The sequence below is a fragment of the Adiantum capillus-veneris genome, chromosome 1 (assembly GCF_014529385.1).
Source record: "Adiantum capillus-veneris isolate H3 chromosome 1, ASM1452938v2, whole genome shotgun sequence".
Classification (NCBI taxonomy): domain Eukaryota; kingdom Viridiplantae; phylum Streptophyta; class Polypodiopsida; order Polypodiales; family Pteridaceae; genus Adiantum; species Adiantum capillus-veneris.
The window spans coordinates 54341436-54356524 of record NC_140931.1 but is presented as its reverse complement, the minus strand read 5'-3'; the positions used below and the strand labels follow the sequence as shown (position 1 = coordinate 54356524).

Genomic DNA, 15089 nt, shown 5'->3' with positions numbered 1-15089 from the left:
CCGAAATAGCATAGCCGGCTCTTTTCGTTTTGTTTGGATAAAGGATATGCTAACTTTAGCAGCTTGGAGTGGCTCGCGCTCTCACGTGGGCAGCATTCCTTCCGAGCTGGGTCTCATGGCCGGAATCAACTATCTGCATCTCAATAACAATTCACTGTCTGGCACAATTCCTCCCACACTGGGGGACTGTAAGTATCTGGTGTGGGTGGATCTCAGCAGCAATGAACTGGAGGGCACCATCCCTAAGAGCTTGCCAAGCAAGCAGGGAAGGTGATAGAAGGGACACCAGCTTGCATTTAGCCTTTTTTAAGCATCTTTAGGCGATCAATGCACAAAGTATGGCTTGGGATCAGTGCTTACCAGTTCGCCCGGCTTAGCAGAATTCCTTCCAAAGGTACAACCTTAGCGTCTCTACTCGGATATCGTGGACCATGCACGTAAACGAATTTGTACAGGCAATGAGCGTGGGATACTTGAGGAAGAGCGTAGGATCGAACGCAACACAAGTAAAAAACTTGAAAAAGAGCTACAAGTCGTGCGTGAACAAAAGGAGAGACTATTTGACAGAATTAAAGCTTTAGAGCGTAGGATAGCAAATGCAAAGGACGACAGCTCCTTTGTTCATGACTTACGCGAAATGCCTAGTTGCTCTACACCCGATTTGTTAGCCTTACGCCAGCCTTCGAATCGTTGCGAAACGAATAACGAGAACTGGGGAAAAAAGGAGGCGTAGCGGATTTACACTCAACGGAAGGAGGAAGATGGCCAGAGGCATCGACAAATGAAAGATGGCGCGTTGCGAAACTAAAGTAGCAAACCGAAGACAGACTCTAACGGGTCAAATCCAAGACCGAACCACGATAAATCGAAGTTTTACTATCCATTACAACGTGAACCACCGATTCCCTGCAAGGCAAAGGATGGAACAAATAAGATATTTTACCTGATTTTGTACGCTTTGAGGCCGGAGTGGTCGCTGATTTTGTACGCGTATGCTTTGAGGCTGTATGCGGAGTGGTCACTGATTCTGTACGCTTTGAGGGCGAGGGATAAGAGAATAATTAAGTTACTGGCGCTGCAATGCCGGTGGTATCGAGGCAACTCCTAATGAGATGATATGTCTGCTTCAGAATAAAAAGTTATGGATACGACGCACGAGAGAAAAAAAAAGGCTTAAAACCACTGCTCCAATTTATTTCATGCGTAGAAATCAATTCAAACACCTTTCCTTTGGCAAAGACACTCTGCTAGGCCAACACTGACACTGAGAGATGAAAGCGGGGAGCGAATGGGATTAGATACCCCTGTCCTAGCCGTAAACGATGGAGACTAATCGCTGCGCTGCGCGTATCAACCCCTAAGTGCTGTAGCTAACTTAGCGTTAAGTATCCCGCCTGGGGAGTATCGTTCCCCTTAGATCTTTAGGTGCTAGGCTAACGTAACCTCTCGGGACCGATGGTAGGCTAGGTGGTCCCTATGCTGGTGGGCAACCAACCCCAAACGCCAAGGCCAAGATTGCGGGGTGGAGTAAATGGCCAACTCGTCAGGCTCATGACCTGAAGACTGCAGGTTCGAATCCTGCCCCCGCACTACATGTTGTCAGCAGTTTTAAAGCAAAGAAAAACACCGTTTAAAAGAAAAGGAAAGCAAGCTGTAAGCAAAGAAAAAGATGCGATAGAGAAAGCAAACAAGCGAAAGCAGAAAAAGATGCGTTTGCTTTAAAAGAAAGCAAAATCGAAGCAAAGCAATCTTTGCCGGCCAACTGCTTTACTCCGTTCGACATTAGCTTTTTTGCGTGCTAGCTACACTACATAAAAGCATTTATGAAAATGTGTAAAAACAGATGTTAAAAGAAAAGCATTAATTGCACCATGCTCTTGTTTGGTTTAGGTTTCGTTGCGGGGCTTTCCGTAAGCGGAAGCTGTTTTTTTGTTTCTTTTGTGCGGGGCATGCTTTTGGAATTGGAGAGGCTCTGAAACCTTGCGGATTTGTATCGAGCACAGTTCAACTTTCTTTATTCACAAAACCAAGTAGGATAAAATCTCTTACTAAGACTGCGGAGAGCAGCTATGGCGTTAATTCAGTCTTCTTCTTTGGCTAACACGCTGCATAGGCATACAGAATTAGCTTTGCTGGAGCGCCCGCCCTGAAGCCAAACTATCCCTCAGGGATCCCGGACCAAGCGCAAGTGGGGACTTCTCAACATCGCAAGTCACCTCTTGATGATCTGTCCATTAACCACACAAATATTTACATTTGATTATTATAGTTTGACTATTATACGAGAACGCTAGAGAATCTTTGTCTTTAGGCTTTAGCCATCCTTTACGTAACAAACCACTAAACTAAGAGGCCAGGTCGTTGATAGCAAGCTGTGTACTTGTCGGCTATCAATCATAAGGTGGAGTGAAATTGGATAGCCAGAGTGTTGTGTTTTTGGGCACTCAACAAAAAGAGAGGCGCACAGGCGACAAAGTAACAGGGGGCTTGGGGTTGTTGGGCTTCCCCGTTTGGCTCACGTAGCTTAAGGGATAGAGCATTCCTATGTACCAGGAAAGGAAACGGCACCGGTTCAAGTCCGGTCGCTTTCCTGGATCGGAAAGGTCGCGGTAGTATCTATTATTTAGTTGAGCACTGCTTTGTTGATCTGAGATTATGCTTAACCCCCGCTCGGCCCCAATCCCGGGACGTAAGATGATTCGCCTTGCCGATGGCCGTTCCGCTTACGGTTATTGGCAAGAGCTGGTAACTAACCAAGAGATCATCAACGACAAAGATTGACCTTTTTTAACCAAAAAACCGAGTTTGATCCTGGCTCAGAATGAACGCTGGCGATATGCTTAACACATGCAAGTTGAACGTTGTTTTCTGTTTATAGAACAGTTGAAGACAAAGTGGCAAACGGGTGCGTAACGCGTGGGAATCTGCCAAACAGTTTGGGCCGAATCCCAAAGAAACGAAAGCAAAAAAGCAAGCTTCGATAAAGCTAAAAAGCGCTATTTGATGAGCCTGCGTAGTATTAGGTAGTTGGTTGGGTAAAGGCTGACCAAGCCGCAGATGCTTAGCTGATCTTTTCGGACGATCAGCCACACTGGGACTGAGACACGGCCCAGACTCCATAGGGAGGCAGCAGTGGGGAATATTGGACAATGGGCGAAAGCCCGATCCAGCAATATCGCGTGAGTGAGTGAAAAACGTCGCTAACGCGAGGAAGGGCAATGCCGCTTGTAAAGCTCTTTCGTCGAGTGACGATTATGACAAGACTCGAAAAAGAAGCCCCGGCTAATTCCGTGCCAGCAGCCGCGGTAAGACGGGAGGGGCTAGTGTTATTCGGAATGACTGGGCGTAAAGGGCACGTAGGCAGTGAATCAGGTTGAAAGTTAAAGGCGCCAGCTCAACTGGCGGAATGCTTTCAAAACCAATTCACTTGAGTGGGATAGAGGGGAGTGGAATTTCGTGTGGTAGGGATAAAATCCGGAGATATACGAAAGAACGCCGAAGTAGCGAAGGCAGCTTTCTGGGTTTCTACTGACGCTAGGGTGCGAAAGCTTGGGGAGCAAACAGGATTAGATACCCTGGTAGTCCATGCCGTAAACGATGAGTGTTCGTCCTTGGTCCGCGGATCGGGGGCTCAGCTAACGCATTAAACACTCCGCCTGGGGAGTACGGTCGCAAGACTGAAACTCAAAGGAATTGACGGGGGCTTGCACAAGCGGTGGAGCATGTGGTTTAATTCGATACAACGCGCAAAACCTTACCAGCCCTTGACATATGAACACTTGACGTATGAACACTTGACATATGAACAAGTGTGCTTGTCCTTAACGGGATGAAACGAAAATTCATACAGGTGCTGCATGGCTGTCGTCAGCTCGTGTCGTGAGACGTTTTTGGTTAACTCCTATAACGAGCGAAACCCTTGTTTTGTGTTGCTAAGACATGCTGCTCTCAAAGGATCAATGTCATTATTTACTTGTCAGCGGGGCGGTACGGGATTGATGACACTTCCTCTGTGCCGATGTTGCACTCACAGGAGACTGCCTATAGTTCTACTATGGAGGAAGGTGGGGATGACGTCAAGTCCGCATGGCCCTTATGGGCTGGGCTACACACGTGCTACAATGGCAATTACAATAGGAAGCAGGGCCGTAAGGCGGAGCGAATCCATAAAGATTGCCTCAGTTCGGATTGTTCTCTGCAACTCGAGAACATGAAGTTGAAATCGCTAGTAATCGCGGATCAACATGCCGCGGTGAATACGTACCCGGGCCCCGTACACACCGCCCGTCACCCTGGGAATTGGTTTCGCCCAAAGCATCGACCAGAGATCACCTATTGCTAAAGTGTTTCATGCCGGCGTTGAGTGTGGCCCATTTTGGTATGGGTGGTCTCCTTGGCGCATATCACGGTTGGGTCAGTGACTGGGGTGAAGTCGTAACATGGTAGTCGTAGGGGAACCTGTGGCTGGAGGGAATCTTAAAGGGAGGCGCTAGCGTCTTTTTATTAACTGTACGTGAGTTGATAAAGTCAATTCGTTCGGGTAAGCTAACTGTGCGAGGGGGAAGTGTGGGGTTGGTAGCGATTAAATAATCAAAGGCTTGTACTAGCTGTATTTGCATTTTCTCTGGCAGGTGCTTTTGTCGTTAGCACTTTTTTGTTTCTTAATCAAGCGTGTTTGTTTTGTCCGGGCATCCTAGTAAAACGCGGAACACCTGATCCCATTCCGACCTCGATATGTGAAAAGCGTTTTCCGCTATATGTACTGAGAATTGTCGGGAGACATAGTTGACAGCCCGGACCCACTAAAGATGCGAAGAGGAGAAGAGAAAGGAACGCCATAACGGATAGCAAAAGCTAGGCAATTCTTCGAATTAACTGCAGTAATTCGACCACCAAAGCGATGACGTGGCTGCAGTCATTCTAAACAATTGCTAGCGGCGGATGCTGCAGTCATCTGACCTTTCCTTGCTATCCGAGTGGATGCTTCCACTGGGCGGGGACTGGACCAATGTGATCTCGCCTTGACGTTGGCGGTCCGGCTTATGGAGAAGAGACCAAGGCCTTCTTTGACCAAGAGTCACACCTTTATGAAAATATTGCATCGGCACTTGTACCCTAACGTTGACCTTAAATTAGAGATGAGAAAAATGTATAGTCTAATCTCAATCGAGAGATAGAGCGGCTTGGAAAGGCCGTGCGACTTGAGGAGCATAAGGCAATGGTTATGGCAGCCGCCAAACTCAAGACCAACGTTGTACTTACCGGCACTTTCCTTTCGGGAGCCTAAGGTCCCTCTCTTCCGCCGGGCAGGGTAAGTGCCTGCAGCGCCCACTTTTGCCGGGGAAGTGCCTAACGGCACTAACTCTTTCTCAACATTCCATTCTTTTCAAATCGAAAAGAGAAAACTGTTTGAAAAGAAATGGCTGGCTGAAATGAGATTCCGCAGAATGCAAAATTGCTTGCGTTAGGGCAAACGTCACTCCGCTGGAGAGAGAGGGCCCTAAAAAAGCGCGCTTCTTTGGTTATCCCTTTCAAATCGCGCGCCCTGTCTCCTTTACAAGCAAGTGTCCGGGGAGACCCGATTGCCAAGGCTACTGTCATTTCAGCTTAGCGGGAGGCTCCTACCCCACCATGCGTTCCTTTGGGGAGGGTGTGAAGCTAACAAAACAATGCAAGAGGTGGCAGCATAGAACCCGCTAGGAGTGGCAAGACTACTGATCAACGCAAGTGAACTGTGCGACAACGCTTCGTAGAAACCATAAAGCTGCTGTATCATTACGGGCCAGCAGGCACTCTGTTGGCGAAGAATGAACCAGAATGTGATTTGGGACACGATGGGCCTCTGCGTGCCCCGATCGGCAAATGATCACCGGAGTATAGCACAGGATCGCTTTTCCTTGTAATAAAGTCAACATGTCGACAAGGTAAACCCAATGGGCTCCCCTCAGGAGGTCTGGTCGTAAGATCAGATACCGTCCAGTGGGCAGAAGACGATATGAAAAGCCACCAGCTTGCTTTACTGGGTAGGGTAAAATAGGCAGCGGAGGTAGATAGAGACATATCTATTCAATGAATCGCCGACCTGACCTTTTGAGTTGGGGGCCCGGTGCTAACTCGTATCATGAATGACGAAGCGCGCGCGAAAAGACCATTTATACGCACTTCGTGCCTTAAATGAATAACTGCGAGCAGTAACGCCACAAAGGTTATGCAAGGGTCGCTGGGCTTCCCCCGCTAGGGTTCCCCTGGCTGAGCCAGCTGCCCTTTCTTCTGGTTTCATGCATACTGGAAACCAAGGAAACTGAGTTGCGCTTTGCTTCTAGCTTCTCTCTAAACGCTCCGAGCGGTTCCTGAAACGCAGGAACCAAAAGCTGCCGGGGCCTAGACTTCCCATTCGTCATTTGAGCCGTATGCAAGGAAACTTGCACGTGCGGTTCAAAGAGGGGGGAAAGCTCTTCCGTTCCGGGCTTACCTATCTGAATAACCAAGATCGGATATAGCTGGTTTTCCGCGAAATCTATTGAAGTAGAGCGTATAACGTTTATGGCTTGAGGTAGAGCACTCAATGGGCTAGGGTAGCCCAAAGCTTGACCGACCCCAAGGAAACTCCGAATACAGGCCATGGGTTTGTACAGACAGACTTCGGGTGCTAAGATCCAAAGTCGAAAGGGAAACAGCCCAGATCGTACGCTAAGGTCCTTAAGCAATCACTTAGTGGAAAAGGAAGTGATCAAGCGATGACAACCAGGGGGTGGGCTTGGAAGCAGCCATCTTTCAAAGAAAGCGTAATAGCTCACTGGTCTAGCTTCATGGCACTGAAAATGTCTCGGGGCTCAAGTGACTCACCGAAGCGACGAGACCTTGAAAGAAGCTTTTTCAAGTGTCAGTAGCGGAACGTTCTGTCAATCAAGGAAAGTTGTTGGTGACAACACCTGGAGGTACCAGAAGTGAGAATGCTGACATGAGTAACGAGAAATCATGTGAAAAACATGATCGCCTGCCAGTTCCAGGGTTTCTGCGTTCAGTCAATCTACGCAGAGTGAATCGGTCCCTAAGGAACCCCGAAAGGGCAACGTCCGATGGGTACACGAAAGCGACGAAGTTGCTTTAACTACTGAACCATGCGTGTTTGTTAAACTCGTGAATTGGATGATTGGGCAGGGGGCTACAAAGTCACTCCGGCTGCAGGGTTGAAACTCCCGGAAAAAACTTCGTGGAATTGGGAGGGCGATTCAACATTTAAAATGCAAAACCAACCGTACCCCAAACTGACACGGGTGAACAAGTAGAATATACTAAGGCGCTTGAGAGAACCATGTTGAAGGAACTCGGCAAAATGGCCCCGTAACTTCGGAAGAAGGGGTGCTCTCCTATTGAAGGATTGGGAAAGCGGCACATATTGGGGGTAGCGACTGTTTATTAAAAACACAGGACTCCGCTAAGTGGTAACACGATGTATAGAGTCTGACACCTGCCCGGTGCCGGAAGGTAAAAAGGAGAAGTGTTATAAGCTTTGAATGGAAGCCCCGGTAAACGGCGGCAGTAACTCTAACTGTCCTAAGGTAGCGAAATTCCCCGACAAAGGGGTGGTTTGACAGAGATGTTCGACAACATAATCGGGCAATATGCTGGGACATCCGCCCGAATTTCAGTATCCAATACTCATACAGAACAGGATAAAATCAAAAAAATCTGGCTGTCGACAGCGCGAAGCGCTTTCAACCAACCTACGGCCTATCCACGGCTGAATGGAAAATGTAGTTGGTGGCGCGGACCATCAGCAGGATAGCAAGTTGGAAATACATCGTCTTTCGAGCCCGCGGCTGACCATTTTCGTAGCCTCGCGCCGTGCGCCCGCGAACGTAGTTCCAAGATCTAAACTCGATCCCCAACGACCACACGCCAGACATCCTTCGAGATGATGATATAGTCCGAACTTATAGGCGACTATAAGGCCATAGGCGAGGATGGCATGGAACTGAATACCATCCATTGCCGTTTGATTAACTTTATTGTGTCGCATAAGTAGCGACCTGCATGAATGGTGTACACAGTAAGTTACGCCAGCCTTCTAAGTAATTATTAGGTTTTAGGCCACATTACATGCGGGAACACTTTAAAGATCTAAGTGCACTTGTCTTCAAGGACTTAGATATGACACAATGGACGATCCGCAGGATTGGGGAATGGAAAAGCATGCACTTGCTCCAGAACATCCAGACTGGATAGCAGAGGTCCAATCCCCAGAGACTTTACATGAAGCGCCCAGGCTTACCGCTATGGCTTATTCTATTGGAACTGAGAAAAAGGCCTGGGTAAAGAGAAAGCCCAAGCTAAACCAAAAAGTTTAGCAAGACTTACAGGTAACGACTGCCCCGCTGTCTCCAACATGGACTCAGTGAAATTGAATTCTCCGTGAAGATGCGGAGTACTAACGGCTAGACGGTAAGACCCCGTGCACCTTTACTATACTTTTGCAGTGACATCCTTGATTTAATGTGTAGGATAGATGGGAGGTGATGGCAATGTCGCCACCAATCTTGAAATACCACTCTCTCGTCGTTGGATGCCTAACCGCCGCTGCTGTCAGAAGCGGGATATTGCAAGGTGGGTAGTTTATCTGGGGCGGATGCCTCCCAAAGAGTAACGGAGGTGTGCGAAGGTAGGCTCAAGCTAATATTATAACAGCTTATGAGCGTAATGGTAGAAGCCTGCCTGACTGTAAGACTTACTAGTCGGACAGAGACGAAGGTCGGCCATAGTGATCCGGGAGTCCCGTGTGGAAGGGCTCTCGCTCAACGGATCAAAGGTACGCCGGGGATAACAGGCTGATGACTCCCAAGAGCTCTTATCGACGGAGTCGTTTGGCACCTCGATGTCGACTCATCACATCCTGGGGTTGAATAAGGTCCCAAGGGTTCGGTTGTTCGCCGATGAAAGTGGTACGTGAGTTGGGTTTAGAACGTCGTGAGACAGTTCGGTTCCTATCTACCGTTGGTTTTAGAGAACTGCGAGAAGCTTGCCCTAGTACGAGAGGACTGGGTTAGGTCAACCTATGGTGTTCCGGTTGTTGTGCCAGTAACAGCGCCGGGTAGCTAAGTTGGTAGGGAAGAACCGCTGAAAGCATCTAAGCGGGAAATCCTTCTCTAGACAAGTTCTTCTACCGGGTGAAAGAACATCACTTTGATAGGCGAGAGGTAAAAGCGCCGCAAGGACAATGGGCTTCCTCGTACTAATCTCTTTTCAAGATTCCACTAACGATGTTGTATGGTTACCCCAGGTGGGGCAAGGGATGGCACGAAAGCGCGTACGACACACACCTTAGCATGAGCACGTATAGCCGGGTAAAAAAACGATCTAAAGAGATGGGTAGCTAAAGTAGTAACGAGTTGAAATCCTATACGGGTCGTAGTTATCAAGTATTTTGCTTGCGTAAGTCAGGAATGATATAATACGTAACGTGACGTATAGGATACGATATAGGCTTTGTTTTAAAGTGTTGTTATTAAACTAGATGAGAAGCCACGCTGCAAAATAACTCCTTTTCGCCATGCATAGACCAAGCCGACGATTAAGACAAATAGAAAAACAATTACTTCAACGAAAGCTAAAATAAGCCCAATTCCCGCTATAGCCCTAGAAAAATACGGTTTCGACTTTCGTGAAGAATTAAGAAAAGATGTAAACTCTTCGATCCTTGAGATACTCTTCGACAAGAAAACTTTTTCGTTTCTAAAACAGCAAGCAAACTGACCCTTATGAATGCCAGCGCTTGAGCTTTGGGTTTGGGCAGTCGAAATGTCTAGCCCATCAAAGGAATATGTACTCACATAGGGAAGGGACCCTGATATGTAGGCTTCCTATGTCTCGGGTGCTTTAGAGGGCCCGGCGTATATGCCAGTGTGGCAAGCCACCATGTCTACCTTGCTCAGGGAGAGTTCCTCTAAGAGGATTAAACGGTCAATTGCCGCCCTTAGAACCCCCTCAAGGTCGCGCCTTAGATTGGCTATGGTAGCAGCCCCCCGCCTGTTCTTCGGCTACAGCCTAAGCGGGTAACCCACCGATTCTGTATAGGTGGTAGCGAACAGGTGCCGTACTGAGCTCTTTTGGTTAAAGTAGGTGCTTTCCCTTGGCCAGAAGAGCCTATAGAGCATGTAGCATGCATTAACTGCCGCTGTGCACTCGTCGTTGAGTCGCTTGACCAGGCCCCGGCAGCGACTCGGGGTGGCGGTTAGCCGGGTTTTCCCTAGCTTAAGGTGCCGTGCCAAGGGGTAAGGCGTCCCGGCCAATGTAGTGCTGGGCTCCAGGCAACAGGGAAGTTTTCATTACAATTTGAATTTCCTAGCCTAGTTATAAATTTAATGTGCTAATCTGTATACGAATGGAGACGATCGGACTTGAACCAATAACTTCATGCTTGCAAAACATGCGTTCTACCGATTAAACTACGCCCCCGCCCTCGTTTCATGTGCAACACGTATCATATAGGCAAACAAAACTTTTCTTTTAAAGCAAAGAATTTGTGTGGCTAGCGCCATGTAGTCCTTATTCCACTGATGCTCAGGCGGAAGAACCGAAGCTCTAAAAAAAGGTCGGCACGCGTAAATCGACTAACTGCTTCTCTCCGGACGAATCCAAAAAAACAAATTAAACGACTATTCTTTCGAAAGCTCTTTTAAGACGCTACGAATAGATAGGCATGGTCAAATGCTAAAAGGGTAATCCGTGATAGATAGATAGAAAAGGACGCGGTAAAGGGAGGAATCCTTGGGCCTGACCTAATCTCGTAGTCATAGTGCTATCGTTGGCTTCTGCATTTAAACGATTAATTTCACAACCCAGCATTCACGCATGCCAGGAAGGCATTGGCTAGATGCCCTTGCCAGCACCTGAGGTCAAATGGCATTTCATCTTAACATGATCCGGCCCCATAGCTTGTTAAGAGTCTATGTGCTTACTGAACCTGGGATGCTACGTAGCGGTTGCCAAGGCGGGACTTCAAGTTGCAACGAATTATCATGATTCGTTTACGTCGTAGAATCAATCGACATTCTTCTAGCAATTTCTTTGTTTTCAACGTTTATGGCATTTCTTTATGCACGGTTGACATAGCGAAGACAGCAGCTCTTGCCAAGGCAGTAGCTCTATGTCAATAAGGGCTAGCAACAGAGCCTCCTCCTCGCGTGTCCAAATCCCTAGCAAAAGGAGTAGGTAGCTGGGGGGAACCCACATACATCCATTGCATTCTAAGCTAGGGTCCCTTGTCATGTACCGTCATGCCACAGTGGGTTTACTTAAAAAAAACTGGGGATGGAGTCGAACCATCATTCTAGGACTGTAAGTCCAACGCATTACCATTATGTTACCTAGTTGGGGGGTGACCAAAGCAAAGGCCACCCCGAAGTAACCGTTATTTATCTAGACTTATCTTCAGGGTTGTTTATTGATTTCCTTAAAATACGAAGAATATCGAAAAGGCCATCATCAAAGCAAACAGGGCAATAGCTTTTGTTAAGGCAAAGCCTGGAGACCGAATAATTGTTTGGCTAATGATAGATTTCACGCCACAGGGCTTGTCAAAGGACTAAATACGTTTCCAATACCTACTGCTGCTCCTTTTCTCATTCTCGGGTTCATCCTTGCCATTCTCTTTTTCGGGAAGCAGGAAGGGGCAAAGCCAGGAAATTCCCCCCAGTGCTTCCTATTCTCCGGGGTCATTATCGCCCGACCCAGTATCCTGACCGTTCCCTTCATTTCCGGAAGGAGTGTCTTCCTCCGGTTTGGTCCCCTACAGAAACACAAAACCCGGTTCCACCAAGAACGTTTAGGCACTTGTGATTGTGCAAGGTGATCCAGCTTGGAAAGCAGCTCCTCTTCTTGTTGTCAAGAAAAGGGGCTCTGGCTCTTTGCCTCGCTAGTCTCGGGAGCCTCGCTAGTACCCTCCTCCTTCCTGTTCTTCGATGACGAAGGGCTTCCCTCAACTTCGCTTGACGGCCCTGAGCTCAATTCGTGTCCGGCCTTGTCTCCTTCTGGAGTGGAGTTGTCATCCTTGATTTCACGAGTATCCCCTCCAAACTCCTCTTCCCATAACGGCGCCCCCGAAGATGATGGAGGAGGAGGAAACGATAAATTCTCTGTCGGCGTCGAGCCTTGTTCGGCGGGCTGCTGGCTTGTTTCCGCTTCCGGCCTGTCTTCTGAACTGTCGGAATTGGAAGAATAGAAGTAACAAGTTAAAAAATTGCCCCCGCTTATTCCTTCCAAATTCGTACATTGAAATGGCGACCACTAAGAAAACACATTCGATATGAACTCCCGAGTCACTCTAGAGTGACACCGTACGGGTAACTCTTAACGAACAAACGAAAAGGGATTTTCTTTTTGGTAGTTCACTGGAAACCCCCCGACGGCTAATCATCGAAAGAGTTAGACTTTTTGAAGTTTCGAATAGGTTATTTTTCATCATTTTTTGTTGATGATCTCTTAGTTAGTTACTGGCAAAGCCAATAACCGTAAGCGGAATGGCCACGGCAAGGCGGATCATCTTACATTCCGGAAAAGGGTTGCCCCAATAATCTCCAGTCACCATACCAGTGCTCAACTTAATGACAGAGTAGTAGATGATCCTTCCGATCCAGTTTGGCTCATGACCGGGCTTGAACCGGTGCCGTTTCACAGACTCTCTCCTTTAAGTTACATGAGCTGCGAAAAACTAAACTACTGCCAAGCGAGGAAAGCAAAGCTCTTTTGAGATAGAATGTGGGCAGATTGATTCTTATTTGTAGGCAACTATGGCTCCTCGAAGCGAAGAACTGTACGAACTATAACGTAGGCTACCGCTCTACCCTTCGAAACTCAACCAACTAAACTCTCGGTGTCTACGGCGTTAGAGTGAACTTCGTGCCCAAACGAGCACGCAGACACGGGGATTTCAAAATACCTTGATCAAATAGGGTGTCGTTTGCTTAATTTCCTCGTCCGAGCAATGAAACAACTCTCTATATTACGTAATTAATGGGAGGCAGGGAAACGTAATTAATTGTCCGTCCGAGCGGCAGGGAAAAGGTATTTTGAAATCCCTGCAACCAAGCAAGCACTGCCTGCGGCACTGCTTTAGTAGCAAGAAAGGCGGTCGACTGGTAAGCCTATCTGTCCATACGGTGGTCTACTTACTCGATTCTGCAGCTACCGCGGCTCTAGCCGGGGCCAATTATGCCACTTTTTGCAAGGTGGAATGAAGTCTAATCATGAACCGTGATAGATTTCTATGACTGCTCGACCGAAACTACGAATTAGTGAGGGATAGCTATACCGAAATACGTAATAGCTACTCGCTTATTCGGTCATGCAAAAGGGAAGGGCCAGTATGAAAAAATTGAAGCCCGTAGACGTTAGTCAACACTTTGCCCTTCAACCACCGAAGATACGTATTTTATAACTGTTTGTCCAGTCAATGAACGTAGAGGCTTTGCTTTGTATTCTCGAAGCTGCTGCTTAGCGCTGATTGCTTCGTATCCCTGAACTGAAGAAGCTGCAACTGTTTGGCGTTGTCTATGGCTATGATTGCATCGCGGCGGTTCATGCACGGCACGGAGACCCTTCTCACAGTTGTCCTGACGTTAACTAACCGGGGCTAGGGAACTGAACTGTTGGTAGTGTAGTGTTTGTTAAATGTAAAGACGTATCCTTTAGCAGTAAAGGCCTGACACTGCCGCTGGGTGATCTAAGCGAGTCGCCCGTCTCGCCTCAACGTACCAAGCATTGCTAGACAATAAGGTGATGGACCAGGGCTTATACGACTTTACTTTAATAGTGAACTATTAAAGGCCATTAAAATTAACGATTTAACCCTTAAACAAAGAATCTATTATGGTTAATAATTAAACCCTATTTACCCTTAGAAAACAAGTTGTTATTAACAAGTTGCACTAGCTCTTCCTTTGCTTTAGTAGCACCTTTGTTCCTACGACATAAAGCTAGCCCCTGTAATGGCAAGCGAAGGGATTTCGGGGGAAAGCCCGAGCGATTAAGCGCTATATCTTTTATTAGTACAATGCATTTACATTCAACGTAATGGTAGGATTAACGAAAATGCCTTAAGAGTCTAAAGAGCCACGGTCAAAGGCAAGTGAAGAGAAAGCCCAATTAAAGATGCAAGCGTAGCAAAGGGTTTTTCGTGGGGAGGGAAAGCCCGAGCGGAGCAGCCAATTAAAGAACAATGATTGCATTCCTAAATGGTTAAAGACAGAGAGCTTCACCCGTTTAGGTAACCTAGCTATTACGTTGATTTGTTTCATCCTTAGTTGTTTGAGTTCTTTTCCAGAATACCATGTAGAATGTTATTTTATTTTAACACTCTACCCTAGTTTTTTTATGAACCCGGTGGTTCGCGTGGTAATGGATGGTGCTTAATATTCCTTTTTCCTTTCTTTTTCTTTGCTTACAGCTTGCTTTTTTTTTCTTTCTTTGTTTTTCTTTGTTTGTAGTCTCGTTGATTTTAAACGCTTTACAAAAGAAAATCCTATTCTATTTATTAAGCCTCGTGCTATGTACGAACCAGTTAAGTTATGAAGCGACCTAAAGCAGAGCAAGTGGTTTCACGCAAGAAAAAGTTATGAATACCCAGCCATGTTATGTTGATAAACAATCTTTGAGATAAACTCGGTGCCGTGCCCCTTTCGCTTACTTGTGCGATTCCCCTGGCCTGGATTTTACTCGACGCATCGGCCTTCGACGCTTCTATTATCATTAAGATGTATATGGGGGCAGGGGGCAGACCCCCGAAGAGATTCAATGAGACCACTCGAATACATAGACAACGTGCCATTTCATAAGTAACTAGGAAAAGCGGGGCCACTAGCTTAGTTCCTTTTTGCCTTCAGGTTTTCTTTGACTTTTATAAGAACTGCGAATCTTTGGATAAGCAATTCTTGTTTATCAAGCGCTTCTTCTCGGATGTATTCCTGTATAAGGGCATCTATCCAAAAAATCTAAGTGCGAAAAAAAAGAAGCCATAACTATGGTTGGTGGCTTTTGAATTTCATCTTGCAAACTTTTTTTGTTTTTTGTATCCAAGATTGCGGTTTTTCATC

The 15089-nt window shown here is 47.0% G+C and overlaps 1 long non-coding RNA gene and 1 pseudogene across 1 annotated transcript; both read left to right on the top strand.

The window, feature by feature from the left end:
• The first annotated feature begins 2798 nt into the window (after positions 1-2798).
• On the top strand, positions 2799-4469 carry LOC147464803 (18S ribosomal RNA; annotated as a pseudogene).
• Positions 4470-6618: 2149 nt separating this feature from the next.
• Positions 6619-9821, top strand: LOC147464802 (uncharacterized). The gene is made up of 2 exons (XR_015188715.1): positions 6619-8046; positions 8364-9821. It is a non-coding gene; the product is annotated as an uncharacterized LOC147464802 (long non-coding RNA).
• The last annotated feature ends 5268 nt before the right edge of the window (positions 9822-15089 follow it).